At 50.3% G+C, this 6,926-nt stretch overlaps 1 pseudogene; it reads left to right on the top strand.

Annotated features, from left to right (window-relative positions):
• The first annotated feature begins 1,963 nt into the window (after positions 1–1,963).
• On the top strand, positions 1,964–4,821 carry LOC134060503 (uncharacterized protein K02A2.6-like; annotated as a pseudogene).
• The last annotated feature ends 2,105 nt before the right edge of the window (positions 4,822–6,926 follow it).

Below are 6,926 nucleotides of genomic sequence, written 5' to 3'. Positions count from 1 at the left end.
AGTCGAGAGGGGGACGGCGAGGCAGGCCGTGGTGGGGGGGGAAGAGGGAGAGTCAGAACTGGGTTAGATAGGCTCGAGGCGGGGGGGGGGGTTCATATGCTTCACCGAAAAGGCAGCAAGCTAGTGGGCTTTGGCTATTAGTAACAGCAGGCTCAATGCTCAAGAACACACCAGGGAGAGGCAGGCTAGTGGGCCTAGCAGTGTAACAGCAGTTGGCTTGATGTTCATGCACTCTACAGGAAAGGCAGCAGGCTAGTGGGCTTTGGCTATTAACAGCAGTGGCTCAATGCTCAAGAACACACCAGGGAGAGGCAAGCTAGTGGGCCTAGCAGTGTAGCAGCAGTTGGCTTGATGTTCATGCACTCTACAGGAAAGGCAGCAGGCTAGTGGGCTTTGGCTATTAGCAGCAGTGGCTCAATGCTCAAGAACACACCAGGGAGAGGCAGGCTAGTGGCCTAGCAGTGTAACAGCAGTTGGCTCAATGTTCGTACACTCCACAGGAAAGCAGCAGACTAGTGGCTTTGGCTATTAGCAACAGTGGGCTCGACGCTCAATAAACACACCAGGGAGAGGCAGGCTAGTGACCTAGCAGTGTAACAGCAGTTGGCTCAATGTTCGTACACTCCACAGGAAAGCAGCAGGCTAGTGGGCTCGATACTCAATAAACACACCAGGGAGAGGCAGGCTAGTGGCCTAGCAGTGTAACAGCAGTTGGCTCAATATTCGTACACTCCAAAGGAAAGGCAGCAGGCTAGCGGGCTTTGGCTATTAGCAACAGTGGGCTCAATGCTCAAGAACCCACCAGGGAGAGGCAGGCTAGTGGCCTAGCAGTGTAACAGCAGTTGGCTCAATGTTCGTACACTCCACAGGAAAGCAGCAGACTAGTGGCTTTGGCTATTAGCAACAGTGGGCTCGACGCTCAATAAACACACCAGGGAGAGGCAGGCTAGTGGCCTAGCAGTTCAACAGCAGTTGGCTCAATGTTCGTACACTCCACAGGAAAGCAGCAGGCTAGTGGGCTCGATACTCAATAAACACACCATGGAGAGGCAGGCTAGTGGCCTAGCAGTGTAACAGCCGTTGGCTCAATGTTCATACACTCCACAGGAAAGCAGCAGGCTAGTGGGCTCGATACTCAATAAACACACCAGGGAGAGGCAGGCTAGTGGCCCTGGTCGTGTAACAGCAGTTGGCTCAATGTTCAATAAAGCAGCAACGAACAGGCGGTATGTAACACACACACACACGTAAGTCCCGGGTCCTCAAGCAAATACTCCGAGAGAAAGGAAAGGTCACTTAGCTTATAGTATCCGGACTTTTCGTCCCTCCGTAGCTTGACGGCCCACGGCAATCCACAGTCCTCCGCCGCGTTACAAGATTCCTCACTCAGCCCAGTCTTGGAATACTCTCCGAAACTTTCCAGGGTCTTCGTCCTGCTCTCCCGCTTGCTGTGTGACTCAAAGTCAGAGATTAAAAGCATTGCCCACAGCTGTCTCCCCCCAATCAGCTGGCTCGCTGTTTCCCGCTGCCCACCTGTCTAGCGTTAAACCCTAATGAGACTGTCGCAATTCTGGTCTAGCATTACACACTCATGAGACCGGGGCAATTCTGTTGTTGTGAGCAGCACCCAAATCGGTCCGGGTAAACACAGACACGTTTCTTCCTGTTCCTATTCGTCACCCCGTGACACATGCACACGTGACACGTGTGGTTCGCTTAGGCGGAGGCTCAGTTCACGATCAGACGGGTAACTGACGATGCAACGAAATATTATTATGTCGTTGCAGCCCTGGGTAGCTCGGTCGCTGTCAGGGTTGTGAGTTTGCTGCAGAATCCGCCGGAAGAAGGTAAATACGACCGCCTTAAAACGCTCTTGCTGGGGACTTTCGAGCTGAACGATTCCGACCGTGCACGTCGTTTGCTTTCATTGAGCAGCTTGGGTGATGCAAAGCCTTCAGAACTCATGGACCACATGCTGTCTCTCCTCAGCGACCATGAGCCTTGTTTCCTCTTCAAGGAGCTCTTTCTTCAGCAGCTGCAAGTGGAGGTGAGGTCTGCCCTTGTTGGTTCCTCCATCACAGATTCCCGCGACCTGGCTAAAGAGGCAGATACGTTTTTCTCTGTCATGCAGTACTGCAGGGCGGCTGTACACCACTGTGCTGCTGAATCATCATCACCACCAGAGGGAGCTCTTGTCGCTGCAGCACAGCAGAGGAAGCAAGGCCTTTACTAGCATGCTCGTTTCGGACCTAAGGCTACGAAGTGCCGCCCACCCTGCTGTTACAAGGCACCGGGAAACGGGGGGGCCGGCGCTCATTTACGGCAATGAGTGTCGGCCATTCAGGCGGGTTGCTGTTTGTCACTGATGCTGCATCCTGACGTCGTTTCCTCTGTGACACAGGTGCGCAGGTAAGCGTTTTGCCTGCTACTGACCTGGACATTCAACAGGGTAAGCGGGGTCCCGTCTTGGAGGCCGCGAACGGTAGCTCCATCCAGACTTTTGGTGAGCGCAGTGCTATGGTGTGTTTTGGCGGACAGCAGTTCGACTGGACCTTTGTTGTGGCAAGAGTGTCCACAACCCTCTTGGGTGCGGATTTTCTTTGTGCTCATGGCCTTCTGGTGGATGTTAAGAACCAACGCCTGGTCAACGCCGAGACTTTCTCCTCACTCCCTTGCACGCGCAGCAGCTCCAGTTCATCCCTCCTGTCCAGCACCTTTGCAGTTGATGAGTTTTCACGCCTCCTGGCAGAATTCCCTGCCCTCACCCAACCCACCTTCTCGTCCGGTGCGGTCAGACATGGTGTGGAGCACCACATCGCAACTGTTGGTCCTCCTGTTTATGCACGTGCTAGGCGCTTGGATCCTGCAAAGCTCGCCATTGCCAAGGCAGAGTTTGAGACGCTGGAGCGCCTGGGCATCGTACAGCGTTCTAACAGCCCTTGGGCTTCACCTTTGCATATGGTCCAGAAGCCTGGTGGAGGATGGCGTCCGTGCGCTGACTACCGTCGCTTGAATGAGGCCACTACACCCGACCGCTACCCTGTTCCCCATATTCAGGACTTTTCTGCTCGCTTGGCTGGTACGGTCATTTTTTCAAAGGTGGACCTCATCCGTGGATATCACCAGGTGCCGTTGCATCCACAGGACGTTCCCAAGACTGCTGTGATCACTCCTTTTGGTCTGTTTGAGTTCCTCGGAATGCCTTTTGGATTAAAAAACGTCGCCCAGACATTCCAGCGACTCATGGACAGTGTTCTGCGTGATCTGACGTTTGTTTTTGTGTACCTGGATGACATCCTCGTGGCTAGTACTTCCAAGGCTGAACACCTGGCGCACCTCAGGGAGCTGTCCACGAGTAGCTGGTCGATGGTGCCTGGCAGCCGCTGGCCTTTTTCAGCCGGCAGTTGCGCCCAGCAGTGAGGAAGTACAGCACTTTTGTCAGGGAGCTGCTTGGCCTCTTCCTGGCCATTCGACATTTCCGTTTCATGCTGGAGGGCCGATCATTCACTGCCTTTGTGGACCATAAGCCTTTGACTTTTGCTATGGCCAAGGTTTCGGAGCCATGGTCTGCCCGGCAGCAGCGTCAGCTTTCTTTTATTTCTGAGTTCACCACAGACATTCGTCATGTGGCAGGAAAGGACAATCAGGTGGCCGACTGTCTTTCTCGTCGTCTTGCGGGAGCGGTACATCTCGGCGTGGATTATTATGGCGGGGGACCAGGTCCACGACGCTGACGTCCAAGCTCTCAGGACTGCCATCACTGGACTTCATTTGTCTGATGTTCCTTTTAGCGGCGTAGATGTCACTATGCTTTGTGATGTTTCTACAGGTCAGGCCCGGTCTATTGTCCTTAGCAGTTGGCGCAAGCAGGTTTTTGATGCCGTTCACGACCTCTCCCATCCCGGCAGGAGGGCATCACAGAAGCTGGTGGCGGCGAAGTTTGTTTGGCATGGCCTCAAAAAGGACGTCCATGACTGGGCCGCCGCCTGCCTGGAATGTCAGCGGGCCAAGGTACATCGTCACTCCAAAGCCCCTCTGGAACCTTTTCACTTTCCAGAGAGACGTTTCGACCACGTGCATGTGGACCTAGTGGGACCTTTGCCGCCATCACACGGCTTTACTTACCTGCTCACCGTGGTTGACCGCACCACTCGTTGGCCTGAGGCCATTCCACTTCAGTCCATCTCCACTGCAGATGTTGCGCGGGCTTTCCTGGGCACATGGGTCGCCCGTTTTGGCGTCCCCTCTGACATCACATCGGACCGTGGCTCGCAGTTCACATAAGAGTTATGGACTGCCGTCGCCAGCAGCCTTGGATCGCAACTACACCGCACTACAGCTTACCACCCGCAAGCCAATGGACTGTGTGAGCGTTTTCACCGCTCGCTGAAAGCCGCATTGCGTGCGAGCCTCTGTGACGACAGCTGGGTGGATCGCTTGCCTTGGGTGATGTTAGGTCTGCGTGCTGCTCCCAAGGAGGATCTCTTTTCATCCGCTGCCGAGTTGGTCTATGGGCAGCCTCTGCGGGTACCTGGTGATTACGTCCGCTCTATGATGGTCCGTTCCGGGTGCTGGAAACGGGGGACACATTTTTTGTCCTTGACATCGGGGGTAGGCAAGACCGGGTGTCCGTGGACCGCCTCAAACCGGCTCATCTGGACTTGAGCTCTCCGGTGGTGGTTGCCCAGCCCCCATAGCGGGGCCGCCCCCCAGCTACCACGCTTCCACAGTCAACAAGCCCCGCACTTCCGTTTCCTGCAGCCACAGCGTCTGGTGGCCAGAGAACATTTGGCCGGGCACTGCGCCCTCCTCACCGGATGAACTTGTCTGTCTTTGTGAATTCTGGGGGGGCATGTGTAGCGGCACCTGAGTTTACATAATTCACAGCCAGTCGTTACGTGTTCACTTTAACGCTAATGTTACAATCGCAGCCTCCTTGTTATGTACTGTTTATGTCGTGTTCTGATGACGTGCAGAGAGTACCGCGAACTTTTGATATGCTTGTCTTGCGAGTTAACAGTAAATAAAAGTTTCCCCGAGTTTGGGTTTTTAAACCTATCTGCTGTGTCCGTATCTCCCCATAAGGTCGACTCCTCTACAGTAGCCTAATTAAACGTTAGCTCGCATTGCGTCTGGTTAGGACATGCTTTTAGCTTTGAAACATTGTAAGGGATAATCAACAACGCGCCGTGCGTTTCTAGGAAAATAATGCACGTTCGAAGTGGTAATAAGGTCCCGACGCCGATTAGTTTCTATTCTGTAACTTGGAATGATAGCCTACGTGACTGCACTCAAACAAAACATTGAAGGAAATAACTGAAATGTACTCTGTTGTTTTGCTTAGTTTTACAGTAAAAGTTTGAAAAGAATTTCAGCGTCAGAGTACATTTCAGTTATTTCCTTCAATGTTTGTTAGAGTGCAGTCACGTAGGCTATCATTCCAAGTTACAGAATAGAAACTAATGCGTTAGCTTATGGCTAATGCCTATGAGAAATCCCATAGAAATGCTAACGGTTAGCATAATTGATAAGATTAGATAGTTAGCGAACTTCAGTCCATTTAGGCTACAGCTTGGGCTACATAGGAAGATGTCTTTGTTTACAACTGAAGATTAAAATACTCAAGGCTAATGTTTTCTTTCCATACAACAACGTTACCATGTAGGAAAAAAACGACTGGTTAACTTACCAATGCCACTTGAACAAAGTAGCCGCAAAACCAGCGCAAAACATAAACATTAGGCGTGCCTGTGACAACGTGCACCGTGAACATGTGACTTGCTCTTACACTGCTGCAGCCAGTGGCTTCTCTCACTTCTGTTGCAGGCCTACATCTCCTGATTTCGTGAATGTAGGCTATGGAATTTCAATGCGTGATGAGACGCCTGTGACCAGCCTGTGAGCAACAGACTTTTACAGTATAAAATAAATAATAAAAACTGTGTTAATGCGCGATAAAATAATTATCGGCGTTAAGTGATTGATGAGTTAACGTGATATTAACGCGTTAACGTGCCCAGCCCTAACTACAATATAGTGTGGGATTTACTATAGTAATTTTCCAGACATTGTAGTGTACTGTAGTAAATACTATAGTAAGTCACTACACAGTGTAGTATACTATACATTACTATAATATACTACAATATAGTGTGGGATATACTATAGTATTTACCATAGTACACTACAATGTTTGGAAAATTACTATAAGTCCCTACACAGTGTAGTATACTATACATTACTATAATATACTACAATATAGTGTGGGATTTACTGTAGTATTTACCATAGTACACTACTAGCCTGGCACGCCCTCCCAGTGACGTAACACCTTCGGCGTTGCTGTCGCTGGTCTGGTCAACTGCTAATCGGGAAGGATTTCTGAATTCCCCAAATCTGCGGAACTGCCCCCTTTGGTCGAGAACCAATCAACTTTGAGCAGCTCCAACGGCTCTGGGTAGAGACGTGTTCAAGGCAGAGGAAAGAGTGTTGTTATTGGTTTAAACTTGGCAAACCGCTTTCTGACATCGACCAGTACCAAATCGAGGCACTTAAAGGAAGCGGGTCAACCAGCGCTTGGAGAAACCGTGTTAGCACAGACTCTTGGTCAGACTAAAGTCTCGCAGAGCCTTTTAAGTCGATGGCAATCAGGCTAGTAGTACACTACAATGTTTGGAAATTACTATAGTAAGTCACTACACAGTGTAGTATACTATACATTACTATAATTTACTACAATATAGTGTGGGATTTACTATAGTATTTACCATAGTACACTACAATGTTTGGAAAATTACTATAGTAAGTCACTACACAGTGTAGTACATTACTATAATATACTACAATATAGTGTGGGATTTACTATAGTATTTACCATAGTACAATGTTTGGAAAATTACTATAGTAAGTCACTACACAGTGTAGTA

Source organism: Sardina pilchardus, chromosome 16 (assembly GCF_963854185.1).
Source record: "Sardina pilchardus chromosome 16, fSarPil1.1, whole genome shotgun sequence".
NCBI classification, from domain to species: Eukaryota; Metazoa; Chordata; class Actinopteri; order Clupeiformes; family Clupeidae; genus Sardina; species Sardina pilchardus.
Note: the sequence above shows the minus strand (reverse complement) of the source record. Positions and strands in the feature narration are given on the sequence as shown.